The following is a 16,326-nucleotide window of genomic DNA, read 5'->3' on the forward strand; positions in this document are numbered from 1 at the left end:
TCAACACTTCTCCTCGAGATTTATCATCACTTACAGTTAACACAAAGTCCACGTAGTTTTACATACACAAAGTCAATACAGTAATCGTTCGCTAATTGGGGCACGACCTCACCCCAACTAGCGAATGGCGTTCGCTAATTGGGGTGTTTTGACAAGCGTCAATGTTGTTTACTTTTTGCATTGAACAAAGGAAAATTTTACGCGCCAGAAAATATCGATCCCGCCAAACACGGAACCAAACCGTCAACGCGTTTTTGACATCACATTCTGATGTTTAGCTGCTTTTTAATTGGGTTTCGCCCCAATTAGCAAACCCCAACTAAAAAGCGCCCCAAGTAGAAAAAACCCAATTAGCGAACGTTCACTGTACAGAGTTTTACTTGGGCACACAGTCGGTTCAGCACTTCTCCTACACCATCTCCTCCTGCTTCGTCTTCTTCACCGCATCGTTGTCTTCTTGATTCATCCGGCACTTAGCATCGGTATTGATCTTCGTCCACACAGTCGTAAAAGTTTTCTTCTTTTCTGCGCTCCTCCTCAAGAGAACGCCCGCTTCCTGGATTTCTGGAGCTTCCTGCGGCTCTCACAGCATACAATCCACCACAAAGTTGGGCAACAGCTTCCACTTTCTTCTTGCTTACAATTTCGCATCTAGACTTCACAAAGTTCACATTTAGTCCGTTTTGTGCTAGCTTCCGGACCGAAATTAGCCCACTATCCAGTTCCGGAACATACAGCACAACTTTCACGATCACTTCATTTACTTTTCCGTTACCATCGGTGCACTTCAACAGACCTTTCTCTATTCCGGCGGATTGCACGGTGGACCCATTCGCCAAGGTCACATCCAGCTTTGCGCTTTCGTCCATCTCGCTGAAAAATTTCAGGTTGCTGGTCATGTGGCTCGAGCAGCCACTATCCACATACCAGCTCTTCTGCTGCCGGTTTCCTCCCACGCCGAAACATATTCGGGGGTCCCTCTTCGCTGCCGTTTTCGCTTCCGGCTCGTTCATCTTCTGCAGCACTGGGCATTTCACACGGATGTGTCCCGGTTTCCGGCACTGGTAGCATATCCGCTTTATTATTCGCTGTCTACCTCTATTCTGCACTTTCAGCGCTCGGTCATCGCACTCACCAGAAACCCCTCGTTTCTCCATTCGTCAGTGGTATTCGTCCAACAGCCGCTGCTTCATAAACTCAATCGTCTGATCGGCATCTGGCCGGCTCTCCAATGCCTTCACCAGTCCGTCGTACGATTCCAGCAGACTCCGGTAAATCATCGCTACCTGTAGCGAACACTCAATTTTCTGCCCGGCACACGACAGCCTATCGAACAGCTCTTCGATTTTGAACAGCTGCTCCTCCATATCCGCACCTTCTTCGTAGTTTAGGCTACAGAGCTTCTTCAAAAGCGACACTCGCGACGTAACTGTAGCCTTTTCGTGGTACTTTTTAAGCTTTTTCCACATTTCGACCGCCGATTTGGCGTCTCTCACCAACGGCAACTGATTATCTTCCACATTCAGAATAATCATTGCCCTCGCCTTCTGATCTTCTTTCGACCATGCTGCAGTCACGGGCTCCGGTTTCTTCTCGTTAACCGTATGCCACAAGTTGACACTGATCAGAAGCATTTCTATTTTAATCTTCCACGATTGGTAATTCTTATTACCCAAACGCGTAATCAGAACTTTCTCACTCATGTCTATTCCGATCGTTTTTCTAGCGCAGCCTGTAGAGTAGAGTGGGGCAAGAGTGCGCGTGGGGTAAGAGTACGTTTTCGATTTTTTGCAGTAATAAAAAAAGATAAACTAGCAGCACTGCATCAGTTTAACAGGTATTCTGGCTAGAGGCCTGAATAAGAGAAACGCGGATAGGTATGCCTTTGATCCTCAACCTGCACATTCTCTCATTGATCGGCCACCACCCGATGACGCGCCTTTGCATAAAGCCCACCACTGTGAAAGCAGCTCGGAAAGCAGTTCCCAGCTCGTGTGTGTTGCCGCAGCTCTGGTAGATGGTATGATTACCTCTAAACGTTCGCAACATTGATGCTTTCCTGCTGCAGCGCTACGATGCCAAATCCACAGCCCTTGAGTGCATCGGCGAGTATGCGTGTGCTCCCGATGAAGTCGAGAGATTTAAAGTTCCTCGAACTCCAATCGCTAGTCCCTTTTCGTCGCAATGGTCTTCGCCAATTGTTCCGGTCCGTACTCTCTTGTATGATTATACGTACTCTTATGCTGATTGCATAGTTTCACTTAGAGTCCCTCGCTGGCACACAAATCATCAGCCGCCTCTAATATGTAGAACAGACGCTGTCGATAATTGATAAAAAGATTAATAGGTAAACTAACCAATCACGTACATGCATCGCAAGCACTGACATCAAAAACAAGCAACTTGCGGGTTTTTATCTAATACTCAGTTTGAACAAAATTTCATGCACGAAGGCGCTGGTAATATTTTCAACGGAAAACCAACGGATTGGAGTAATCATCGGCGCGTTACTGCAGACCATTGAACAAAATCAGAATCTCGTGAGGAAATTTTATTTAACTGCATCTGATGCCATCTATTCAAACAAACCTTTTGCATCATCTCCCTCCAACGTGCGCTTGTTATTCTACTACTGAAGGGCAACTTTTTGTCGTTGTCGTTGAAGAAAATTCATCTCGGATCAAACTACTTTGCATAATATGGTGGCCCGGAAACCCGGAAAAAAATCGATTTTATTTCCAATCTCTAACAGAAACAAAATCAAATAATCTTGCCAGAAACAGCCGTTGTCGGCGCCACTGGAAAATTTCGTTTAGCTGTTAGTGCTCGAAAAGGCGCATTATTGAAAATAAGGAATAAGGAAGGTCACTTTCGTTTAAACGGAGAAAATTCGAAAACCTAAGCCGAATAGTCTGTTTCCCAACGGTCAATATCTCTTCCTGGATAAATAGTTTTAGTCCTGAAAAGGACTGTTTGCAATCAATTCTTGACTACCTCTCACTTGCCATCGGCGCTATAGATAACGATAAACGTATGCCTATAGGCGGAAACCGAACGTTGCATATAAATATATTTGTGTTTGGTTTCGCGTCGCTTACAATTTGCCTTATTTTTCCTTTTTTTTACATTTTTGAAAATGGTGATTTCTGGGATTCCGATGTCCGATATCCAGATAAATGGCTTCAGCGGCGACGCGGTCGAAGAGTCGTATTAATCTATTTTCCATGATAGGAGACTTTCAATCCATCCAACAGGAAGCTGCTACCGTGGACCCCCGATAATTTGAACGGTACCTCATTCAAATTAACGGGGTTCATTTTTAATTTGAACTTCTGGTTACTCTATAAGCATCCGAAAAACTGGTTTCTGGCTGCTCTCTTTACTGGTTTGTTTTGATTCTGCGTTCCATTTCACGATGTTCCATTATTCTTCTCTCGATTCCACGTGGTAAATGACGTTTGAACCAAGGATGTTAGCGATCACTCAGTAATTTGCGTTCGATCATTTAGTAGTTTGTCAATAACACATTCCAGAAGCTGAATTCCAATATATGTTTGTAGAGACAGAGTAGATTAGAGTAGAGTAGAGTAGATCTTCATTAAATGTGTATGCTCTGAGCAATGAATGCCGGAATGAGTCAGTTTTGAAACGATTGTGTTGGAAGGTAGACGTGCTCTTCTCTGCTCTTCCTATACATGAAGTCACGACAATGTTGTATGGTGTACTTCTAGTGCGAAGGTTTTTCTACACTTGGCCTAATGGTTCGTAATTGGAATTCAACCACAGAGAACAGACGTTCATCTTCATTCGCGTGCTTGTGTAAAGTTTGTACTGGTCATTTTGAAGTATGTCGTTATGCCCCCGTTGCGCGGTGCTAGTGTGCTGATAAATATGGTAAAAATTTGCCGTGTTTTACTTTTTAGCGCTAGTGTTCATTTCGAATTGCTCCTAGGCTCACTCCTAGGTGGCAGCACTACACTGTTTATGCAGTGTATGCCAACGCCATCACTTAGTGATATTTAGTTTTTATGTCGGGCAGCCTGCGTTGGCGGCGCTGAAGTTCGATTCAAATCTTTACAAACGTTTTTAACGAAATTTTGTTCGAGCATCCATGTCTGTTCTCTGTGATTCAACTAATAACGGAGTTAGAGCGCTAGTTGCAGTAACTTAAACTAAATGATTGGAATTTTGTTATCATTTAGTCTAAGTAACTGAACCTATAGCCACAGACAAACAGACGTAACACTGAGGAAATTCCCATCGACCATGAGCTCAACGGTCGTTTCATATTCAACTGCTTGCAAGTTTCACATCCAGGGGCGCGCGCATCGTATTCCTTTGTATTTGGCATCTCACACTAGCGCCTTCTGTTGACATTGTTGTACTAAACTTTGTTTTGTACAACATGCACGTTAGGTGGTGGTAAGATAACTGGGCGATGGGTTTTGAAACAAATGGTTCTAGCTGTTACGTCTGTTTGTCTGTGCTATAGCTATAACTCCGTTACTAGTAGAATTCAAACAACGAACCATTAGGCAGAGTTGAAGAAAAACCTTCGCACTAGAAGTCCACCATACAACATATTTTGAAATTCAGCTTCTGGAATGTGTTATTGACAAACTACTAAATGATCGAACGCAAATTACTGAGTGACCGTTAACATCCTTGGTTTGAACCATTTTTAATTTGAACGGGGTTCAAATTAAAAAGTTTTCAGATTAAAAACGGGATTATCAGATTACCGGGGGTCCACGGTGTGGGATGCATGATAGACGCAGTATATATTATCGTCACAAGGTTAGTTTCAAATACTCTTGGTATTTAAAACTAACCTTGTGACGATAATATATACTGCGTCTATCATGCATCCCACACACGGTATTCGGTTTTTCGATTCCATCGACGACTGATCGACATGCTTTGACGAATGATCGATCGAAAATGGTATGAAATTTGCTTCTGATAGCTGGAATTGTACACACTTGTGACATTGTGAACCATTTGGGCAGCACCCCTATTCCCGTCAGCAACGTTCATTACTCGAGCGCATTACAATCGAATTACTATTTTTTTAGTACATGGTTAGTTTCTATCGATAATGATGTACAAACAATCAAGCCATTTGGTTGGAACGCGGTCGAGTTATAAACGCTGCCGACCGAGCTGCCGACAGGAATAGGAGGTGCTGCCCAAATGGTCCCGCTCCCTATTATAATTTGTTAAGGCCGATACCGGGGCCCTCCTTAGCCGTGCGGTAAGACGCGCGGCTACAAAGCAAGACCATGCTGAGGGTGGCTGGGTTCGATTCCAGGTGCCGGTCTAGGGAATTTTCGGATTGGAAATTGTCTCGACTTCCCTGGGCATAAAAGTATCATCGTGTTAGCCTCATGATATACGAATGCAAAAATGGTAACTTGGCTTAGAAACCTCGCAGTTAATAACTGTGGAAGTGCCTAATGAGCACTAAGCTGCGAGACGGCTCTGTCCCAGTGTGGGAATAATGCCAATAAAGAAGAAGAAGAAGGCTGATACAAATATTTAAAAACTATTTTGTCCCCCCCCCCTTTCTCGAGTTTTTGACGTAAACTACGTCTAAGGGGAAGACTCGGATACAGGGTGACAAATGAAAATTTCCAAATTCGAGACCGTCACGAAATCATGTAAGATTTTGAACTTTAATAGCGCCTTTATCTTCCGATGGATTTTTGAGATTTATATATCAATCGATTCGGAAATTCTCTACCAATTTGTCAATTATATTGAAACTCTGGGTTATGAATGTTAAAATAGGGTATCGGATCATTTTGGCAGCATTCTCTTTTCTTGTCCGCAAGAGTCTCGTTTCGGCCGTCGCCGTTCAGTGCGGTTGGCTTTTGGACTCTCCTTTTTGTGCGGTGTTTCGCACAAAAAGTAGAACAATGGAGCCGGACCAGTGACCGCGGTCGAAACAAATGTAACAAAAATGCGTTATGTAGTGCATGGTGTATAAAAAGTGATCCAGATAGGGGCATGTTTGTGCAGGCATGAGACGATCAATTGTTATCAATGCCAATGCCCTTGCTAGTAATGCAATCAATTTATATTAAAAAACGACTTTGGAAAATGTATTTTTTTGCAAACTGAAAACTAATAAGGCCGTTACACATATTTATTAAAAATTATGGTCTCCGCAAAGTCAAGGGGGAGGAGGTAATCTTCTTCTACTGAATCGGAAAGCGGCATGAAAATTTGAATGCAGAGGTTTTTGGGGCCGGGGAAGGTTCTTAAGATGGTTAGAGACCCCTCTCCTCTTTGAAACCTGGCTCATATACAAATGAAACACCAATTTCATCATAACTCGAGATCAAGCAAATGAAAACAAATCTGGCGTGTGGAGGTTTTGGAACAGAATACATGTTTCTGTGGTGGTTTGCAACGCCTCCCCCTTCTGGAAAGGGGGGCTCCCATACAAATGAACCAAAAATTTCTACATAAATCGAGAATTAATCAGAGAATAAATCAATTTTAGGCGAAGCAAAGTTCGACGGGTCTGCTAGTAAAAAATAAATATTAAAATGGAAAACTGCGTAAACTGCGTAGACTGCGTGGTTGGCGACGTGTAGCCATGGACCGAGCCGAATGGAGAAGACTCTTATATACCACACAAGCCACTTCGGCCTTAGTCTGAATAAATAAACAAATAAATAAAATGGAAAAAAAAAATAAAATAAAAAAAACTCCTCGGATTTGTTAAAGAATGTTTTGAAAGTTCTCAAAATTTACCGGAAATTTTTTTTGTTTCCCCTCAAGTTGTTATTTTTAAGCAAAATAACAATGTGGGTGAGACATATTAAAAAAGAATTATATCGGCCTAATAATATGTTGTCCAATTAAATGCGCGCCTGAATCAGAAGGATTTAACTTTGATTCAGGAAGTGTGAATGCACTTAAGATATTTTTATATTACGTGGGTGCAATAATGCGGTACGTATTGTACACGACAAAAGCTTCGGAACGCATACGTTCTTGAAACAGGCTATATGAGATACAATAGAGCTATCACCTTCTTGCTCCTTGATTCAAAAGTCTTGCAATGATATTAATAAAATGTTTGCACGAATATTTTATCAATAATGACACTCAGTGTTGGTAGAATCATACTCAAATCTGAATCATCGAGATTTCATGCACGAGCTAACTCGCCTGCGATTCTGTAGGGGAAGCATTGCGCTTGAGTTTCTCGGCCAGAATCGCATCGCTTCGCTCACTCACCGAAAAATGACTTCGTTCTAAAAAGCGTCAAAACGCAATCGAGACGTATGTTTTGTTTATATATAATTATTAGCCCTTGTTTTAGACGAAAAATAGTCAATTCAATGCATTCAACAATGAAGAACACGTAAATATCATGCAGTGATGCAAATTGCGATTCAAATCATGAGCAAATCTTTCGGTCATAATTCTGATGGGATTTGACTCACGCATGGTTTGAATCGCCGATGAGATTTTGAGATTTTACCAACACTGCCAGACAGTAGGAGTTAGAATGTAATAACACACACGCTATCTTTTCCCGTCCGCAACGTTTACTACCGCGCGCACCACAACCAAATTAATTGGGTTTTGGTACATGATTGACATTTTATGATTTCTAGTGATGCACGAAAAACAAGATATGCCTATGATTGGAATGTTTCTGAATAGTAAATGTTGCAAACGGAAAAGAGAATGCTTCCCTAGGGCTTCTTCTATTAAAATATTTCATCAAATGCTTCAAAACCCAAATGTAGGCAATTCGGATCCAAGAAAGGCATCATTACCACTGAGGACTAAATTTGAGTTTTCATAGTAAATTTTTTTAACAATTGTCGTATCCAACCATTTTCATATCTTAAGATACGCTAGTTTTGTTCGAAATCAGTGACATAAGTAATCAAACGAATTTTCTACTACAATCCTCAATGAACAAAACTGCCTTATGTACACACCTAAAAGTAATCATGTAATTTTAGGTGCTGTGACACCGACATATACGAGCGTCATTTTTGACGTAAAATTAGGTGGTACTTTAATTTTACATCACAACTTTATTGACAAAAAAATTGATTGATCAGAACGAGAATCTAACATAAGTCCGCTGAGTGAGAGCCCGGCACGCGACCACTCAGCTATCTACGTTTCTTGAAAGAGGGATGATCGAAGTAAAACTGGTTCCACGATTTGCACTGAACAAGTATTTCACTGCATCAAGTCATTAACTGCTTGTGCGTTAGGTGCGTTGCAGCGGGTGCTCTGTTTAGGTTCCGTGACATGTAATTTTAAATCATCTGACATTGAAAAATATACGATTCTGTTTATGTCATGTGGTTTTGTGTCATTTTATTGAAATACATCACCTGTAATATTCTTAATTTTTTGGTGTGTAGTTTACGTTGGGCGGTTGTGTCTTGTACATAACACTTCTGATTTTTTTGCCAAAAAATAATATTTTGAGGGGGCTACAAAATAAAATTCAAATAATTTTAAGAATTTTCAAAACACTCTTTAATAAATCCGAGGAGTTTTTTGATTTTTTTTTCATTTCAATATTTATTTTTTATTATCCCCCCTCGACTTTTCGGAGACCAATAGAACAAAATGTTAACGGCCTAATGGGATTAAGGATTTTCAAAACAATCTTTAACAAATCCGAGGTGTTTTTTGATTTTTTTTTTTCATTTCAATATTTATTTTTTATTATCCCCCCTCGACTTTTCGGAGACCAATAGAACAAAATGTTGTAACGGCCTAATGAAAATGTTAATTTTTTTCTCCGGGTTGTGTAAACTGCAATCTACCACATGGGCTAGTTTTTGAGCGAATAATTCTCCACCTCGGTTAATGAAACTCGTGGGCAGTAATGCCAGGTTTATTGTAATTAAAACAATCTCGCAAGTCAAACATTATTATAGTTAGCCAATCATTTAGGGTAAAATGCCCAATAGTGGACCCCCTAGTAGCGAAATTTTGCTCTTCCGGGCATAATAAGTGGAAATTTTCAAAATATTAATTTTGCGTGATATTTAATATCAAGCTCTGCATCTCCTCTTCACGATACATACATAAAACACTCAAATACTCGACGTTATTCTTCGAAATCAACATTTTAAAGTCGGACTGAATTCGCCCTATTGTAGACCCCCTGGGGGGCCATAATAGGAAATTGCTTCCCTATAGTCGACACTTCATTTGATTTTCATGTTTCGTTTCGGGACGTTCTTCTTCCCTATTATGGACCCCCCAAAATATTCCTATTATGGACACTCTCGTGTTTATTTTTTATAGAGTTGTAAAAAATCATCTAATTTTACTTTCCATAACATTTCCAATGCATGTAATCAAATTATAGGACTGTAAGTTAGGTTCTCCCGATGGAATTACATAGCAAAATGTTTCCATTGTGCTGTAATAATGAAAAAATGGCTGGAGGGTCCACTATTGGTTGAGGGTCCACTATTGGACACTTTACCCTAATCACAGTTTAAATCCAATAACCAATAACTCAGAAGCTGGATTTTGGAATGTTCAGCATTCGTCAATTTATAACATTTTATATTGTTCAAATAAATCTTATTATAATTCAGTCTTTCAGTATTAGTAATACTATATTCAACCGGTTTTCTATTTCTTTTCACAATTCACAGGTAGATCTGCATATTACCAACTTCTTCAATTTTGATAAACTTATAATAAATCGATCTCTACTGATATCCTATAGGATCCTCTGATATGTATAATGTAAAAATGCAGGAAGTCGAATTTCTTCAATCCGTTCGTTACAAATTTCCTGGCATTCCTGCTCGCACGTTCCCCTCCCTTTTCGTGTTCGGACTTCGGAGCGAGCGAAACTGTTTCACTCTGCTTCGTTTAGTTCGTAGTAGCCTTTCGTCGATGGTAGACGTATTTCGTGGACAGAATAAACCTGGATGCATTTTCGCGTCGATCTCCCGTGTGTAAACTGACATTTTGTTTTGGTTGTGTTTGTGTGACTTTGGTGCAATCCCCGCACCGCGCGCGCGTTTCTCTCGCGCGAAGAAGTAAAAGAAGCTCTGTTGCAACCGCGAGCGGATGCATGCGTACCGTTTTGTTTGCGTAGGAGTGAGCGAGAAAGCGGTGTGGTGAAACGCATTGGTTAGAGCGGTTAGGATTGATTTTGATTCCCCCATGCTTGAGGGAACGGACGCGACTTTCGGATTGCTGTGTGTGAGTACACGGGTACAGGCGAACGGGAGTGTTTGTATTTGCTGTTAGAGCCGAGAGAGTAGCAGCAGCATCGCGTTTGTGAAAATAGTTTCAACAACGCAGCAGACATTGCAATTAAAATTTAGGATAGTCTGCTCATCGGCATTCGAAAGTGAATTTGCTGCAACTTTTGACTAGGTTTCTTGGGAATTGTTGTGATTCGCGAACTAAGCGTTGCCTACTGTGACTGTGAATATGATTCCATAGCAAAAATCAAAGTGCCCCAATATGTTCAAGTGCAAGTAGACCCCTAAACAGGCAAAAGGAGAACATCGAAAAAATTGCTGCTGCGAAAGTCCCCCATCGTCGAACGTAGCAGCATTTTGTGGTGGTATTTGTTTAGAGAGAAACAACTCCCCCCCCCACCCTTCATATTCCACTGTGTGATGCGTGGTGGGTTGAATGAATGGTGAACTTATTTCTCCCATATTCAATGAAAATAGCAAAACAATGACTACATTAGTTAAAACATAAATCAAAATATCTTTAAGCTGCCGTTGTTGGATTAAGCGACATTTTGTACTGATTTCAAGATAATTTGTTGTGTAATTATTTTTGAAGAATATTTAGGTTGTTCATAAAACTTGATTATTGCCGTTTGATATTAAATCATTTTTGATGAAATTAATGAATAAACACATTACAACAATTACTGTTACTTGCAAAAGCTGTGATTTTTTTGAATATATAATATTTTAGTTATAGTTGTAATAATTCTTTCAAAACAGTTTTTAATTTACCAGACATTAAAATTTTCAAAGGTATCAAGCCAATAAGCTAAAATAATAGAAAAACTATTGTAAAAATGTGTGTACTATTATGAATACATTTGGTTTTTGAAGCCTTTAATATTTATTTCTACACATTCTATTTTTTTACAATCATTTGGAAATCAGCTGAGAAAATAAAAACAAATATATTTCAAAAATGCTCAATCCTATTGGACCAGAACAATGTCAGTATAAAGTGAAACAGCTTGTTATTTTGATCTTGAATATTTCAGAATAACAATCAATCGTAGTAATAACTCAATCGCGAGTATAAATCAAAATGAGTGAAGTTGAAAATTGTACAACCCACCATCTGGGTAGGGTGGTGAATTTATTCTCTGAATGTTAAAAACGTCAAACTTCCACCCAGCCAGGTTGTGGTTGCTTCGGTGTGAAAATAGTGCGCTGATGGTGTTTGTGTTGCCGCCGCCGCTGTCGTTGTTTATGGAAGAAGGAAACATATCGGAGCGAAGTGAATGAAATTGTTTAATGATTGTACAAAAGTGAAAGAGCTTAGCAGTAGCTGCGAAGTGCGACCAACCGACAACAGAAAAGCAAAACATAAAGAAAAATTCCGTAAATAAAGTTGAGTGTTACACCCCCGGAGAATTTGATTGTCGAATTTACGATGTGAAGTGACGACGAGATAGAAGAACCGAAAGTGAAAGATTCCATCCATACCAAACATATCGAATCAAAACTAAGCCGCTGTTTGTGATTGATTTTAGTGTATCGAAGCTGTTCGGATTACTGTTTTTGGATCATCGTCGTAGTGGAAAGCAGCTGTAGCTCGTACAATAATTAGTACAGTATAGTTGGATTTACTGGCGGTCAGTGAGAAGAGTTTCTTATCGACGACGACGAAGCGGTTGTGGCCTGGGAAAATCGGCTACTGGTGCAAAAGCAAGCCGAAGAAATTGTCGGAGCCCATATGGACAGGCAGATAGAAAGAGGCACAGCAGAGTGAAATCATTCAAAAAGGTAGGTAAGTCGTTACGAAGTTTTTATTGGGGGGTATTATAATGTTTAAGCAAAAAATGGCTCCAATTTGCCACTGAACGTAACGTGGGTTGATACGTGGCGAGGCAAACGAGAGGAATGTGGCAAAGTTTTATGTAATAATGCTTAAGAGCGTCTGAGCCGGGTTTTGTTGTTCGAATTCGAACTCCTTTATTAGTTGTTCAGTAATATGAGCTTAAAATCCTGGGAAAGCTTTATTAAACTGAATACCAAAAAGATGCGTTTACAATTACATACTTAGTTGGATAGCTCTTATAATAAAAACATAGGAATCTATGGTTTGCACAGCAAATATAAAATTCCTATTATTTTTTTCTAGTTTTGAACAGATTTTATTTTATATATGTAGATTAGATTTTCATTTCAATGCAATTGGCACCTAAATGAGAAACCAGCAGATACAACAACAAAATCTCTGAAAAGGTGTTACCAAATATTCATAGGAAAATTTCTAGAAAATATTACTATATATATATATATATATATATATTACTCTATAACGCAAGAAATATATGCAAAATCGCTGAGATCGTTATCTTTAGCCAGAAAAACTTTCTTTATACTTTATTAAAGTAATATTTGTGGTCTCTTCTAACGATTGTCAGTTAAACAATATTCACCACGCTTAAGACCTTCGATAAACTGGCCAGTTGAAATGCCATATTCAACAATTTGTATTTTTTGAATAATCTACTTAGTGTCTCTCAGCAGCTAAATACAAGTTGATGATGTTTCAATCAAGTGTTTTTCAGATTTTTCCAATTTTGAACAATTTGACTCAACTCGGGGCTTGAATTGAGGGCCTGTGGCATGTGGCGAAATTTGGATACAGCGAACACCAGAGCGAGTCCTTCTCTCTCCATTCTATCTGGACGCAAGGAGTCAGCTCTTCGTTTTTGATGGATTATTTCTTTCTGTTGTGATGAAATAGTGAAGTTTTCTTGAAGTGAAACGCGCGATTTTTAGACTTTTTTCATTTTTAACTGGGCTATTTTATTCGAGTTATGCAGAAATTTCTGTTTCATTTCTATGAGAGCCCCCCTTTCCAGAAGGGGGAAGGGTTTCTTCGTGAATATTCCTCCAGGATTTCCTCCGAATATTCCTCCAAATATTACTTCGGATGGTCCTCCAGCGATTCCTCCGGATATTCGTTTAAGAATTAACCTGGATATTTCTCCGAGAGTTTCTTCGGATATTTCTCCTCCTGATATGCTCCTAAGATTTTTTTTTATATTCCTCCAGGAATTTCTCTGAATGTTCCTCCAAGAATTCCTTTGGAAATTCGTCAAGATTTTTTTTTTTTTGGTATTCCTTCAGGAATTCTTACGGATATGCCTCTAGGAATTCTGAGAATTCCTGGAGAAATATGCTGGGGAACTCCTGGAGGAATATTCGGAGATATATCCTATGGAACCACCACAGAATCATATCTTCCCTTTCAAAACCTCCACATGCCAGATTTGGTTCCATTTGTTTGATTAATTCTTGAGTTATGAAGAAATTAGTGCTTCATTTGTATGGGAGCCCCCCTTTCCAAAGCGGGGAGGGGTCTCGAACCATCTTAAAAACCTTCCCCGGCCCTAAAAACCTCTGCATACAAATTTTCACACCGATCGGTTCAGTAGTTTCCAAGTTTATAAGGTTCAGACAGACAGAAATTCATTTTTATGTACATAGATTTCGACCAGAATTACCCACCTGCGATGCGTGAACAACAGCTTTCATTTGGCCGTCAAGGAACCGATAGATGATGACGGCACCTATTTCAGTTTTCGAGGCGTCTCCGGCAACGATGAGGTCCGAGCTTGGGATGTAGTCGGTTAGCAGCAGTTCGGATTGGATCACTTTCTTGACATTGATGAAAGATTGCTTGCAAATGAATTGACTTTCTTTCTTCAACACGTTGTCCAATGGTCGGCGGAGATTTATGCTTTTTCCTGTCGTAAAAGTTTTCAGTGATTTGATTTGACTGACATGGGTAGAAAGGGGCATATGGTCAATAGCATTGATCGACAATGCTAGTGTGCTAAGATTTACACCAGGAGCTAATCGGTTAAACTGAATCATTCCACGATGGGTGTTTCTTGTCTAGCTCAGCGGTTCTCAATCTGGGGTACATGTACCCTTTGCTGGACGTAGGGGGTACTTCGAAGAAAAGTGAGTTTTATAATTTTGGAATCAATAGGCCTTTTCATGTGACACTTCCAAGACTGCACTTGTTTAAAAAATTGATTTTTATCATCAGCATAGTGTATAAAGGGCTGTTATTCAAAAGATCAAAAGGACAAAACGATGAATGAACAAATTTAAAAAATCTTCAATGCAATCTACGTGATTGAAACAAAATGTTGAATAATATGTTAAGAATATGCTTCTGAACTATAATCTAGAATCTGAAAGTACGGAAGCCTCCATTTGAGAGACATGAAGGCTTTTTCCGGAAAGCTCAATTGATTCGTTGCAAGAGAACTACAAACATTCTTCTACGCTTCTCGAAAGCCTCCTTTCAAGAGGCTCGAAAGCCTCCTTTCAAGAATTTCGAAAACCTCCCCAACAAACATTGGAGACGGGTGAAGCGTTTATATAGCCAAAAATCGTCGTCTTCAGTTCAAATACTAGCTAATTCGGCTTGAATTGTTTGTTGGTACATTTCAAGAGCCCAGGGTGTCTATTACCTGGAAAAACCTGGAATTATCAGGGATTTTTTCCTCACCTGGGAAATACCTGGAATTATCAGGGAATTTCTGACATAATCAGGGAAATTTCAATACCAGGTGATCACTGATCATGAGTGAAATTCTCTCAAAAGATGAAAAAATCCTTAAAAGTATTTGAATAAATATACCAATCAAATCTATTGAAAATGTAGTGAACGTTAATGGATCGTTACTCAGCAAAAAATGTTTTTCCATCTTCTAAAGAATTCCTGGAGAATTTCCGTAGCTATTCTTTATGAAATCTAGGAATTTATTCGGAAAATCAATTATGGATTGCTTTGTAAATTCTTTTGAGTATTCCCTCGGCAATTTTTTAGGAATTTATTAAAAAAATACTAAATTAGTTGGAATTTATCAAAGCAATTTCTGGAGAAACTTCTGTAGGAATTTCGGGATCAGTTTTCCTAGAAATTATTCAAAGAAATCATTAAAAGAGTGTCCATAGGAATGATTAGTAAATTTTCTAAATTATTTCTGAGGGAATTTCCAAGATAAATTCCCGTAGGAATTTCAAAATGATTTTCGGGACGATTTTTCGTATGGTTTCTTTAAGAAATACCCGAAAGGGAACCTGAAGGGATTTTTAAGAAAAGTGTATAGTGATTTGTGAAGGGTTTTTGCTAAAGGAATTCTTGAAAGAATAGTCGAAGGATTCCCGAATGGATTTTTCAAAGGAGTTTCTAAAGGTATTCTCGAAATATTTCCAAAGAATTCTTAAAAGCAAAATATCCGGAAAAACTCCTCTAAAGTTTTTCTTAAGATACTTCTGAATGAGTTCCTGAAAAATCCCAAGGAAGTTCAAAAAAATATCCGAAGGTTTTTACAGCAATTCAAAACAAAAATAGAACGCTAGTGGCGCTGTAACCATTGAAATTATTCTGCCAAAATATGCTTCAATAAGCTTAATAGCCTATTCAGATTAGATTATTTATCATAATTATTATCGTGTTAAAGCGGAGAAATAAAATTGAATGTATGGGGATGGCATCAGGTTGTTGTTTATCATGATATTTATGATCATAAATGGCGTAATCTGAATAGACTATAACTTGGCCTTTTGACACTTATAGTACCGGTACCTTGGCTGCTAGGTCCAAGCAAACTAGATGTTGGTCACAAACTAGACCAAAGTAGATGTTGGTCACGCGAACAGGTATAAGGACGATAGGCATGAGTACGTTAGGCATAAAGGATGTTAAGCATAAAATGCCCCGAAAACAGCCCACGACATGATGAAAGTATTATGCCTAACGTCATGGACCCAGCAATATCATATTTTTGCATCAACACTTTTCCTGGAGGAGTCTACGTAAGAAGTTCTGAAGGATTTCCTGAAGAAATTCCCAAACATATTTCCGGAACATTTCTTTAAGAATTTTCCTTAAGTTAAAAACAGCTTAAAACAGCTGAAATAAAATTAAAAGAGATTTCCGATAGAATTCTTAACCAAGTTTCCAAAGAAATTCCTAAAAAATGGGTCTCCGAGCCTCCTATCAAAATTTGGCTTTTGGAGTGAAATTATACCCTTCTGGTACAACTTTGTTATTCGAGAAAGGCAA

The 16,326-nt window shown here is 39.2% G+C and overlaps 1 protein-coding gene across 1 annotated transcript in view; it reads left to right on the forward strand.

Annotated features, from left to right (window-relative positions):
• Positions 1-9,891: 9,891 nt before the first annotated feature.
• LOC134218010 (uncharacterized) overlaps positions 9,892-16,326 on the forward strand; it is a 378,133-nt gene continuing 371,698 nt past the window's right edge. Inside the window, exons 1-2 of the mRNA XM_062696885.1 lie at positions 9,892-10,221; positions 11,264-12,011. The gene's annotated coding sequence lies outside the window, so the exon portion shown is untranslated. The remainder of the gene's footprint in view (positions 10,222-11,263; positions 12,012-16,326) is intronic.

Source organism: Armigeres subalbatus, chromosome 2, assembly GCF_024139115.2.
Source record: "Armigeres subalbatus isolate Guangzhou_Male chromosome 2, GZ_Asu_2, whole genome shotgun sequence".
Classification (NCBI taxonomy): Eukaryota; Metazoa; Arthropoda; class Insecta; order Diptera; family Culicidae; genus Armigeres; species Armigeres subalbatus.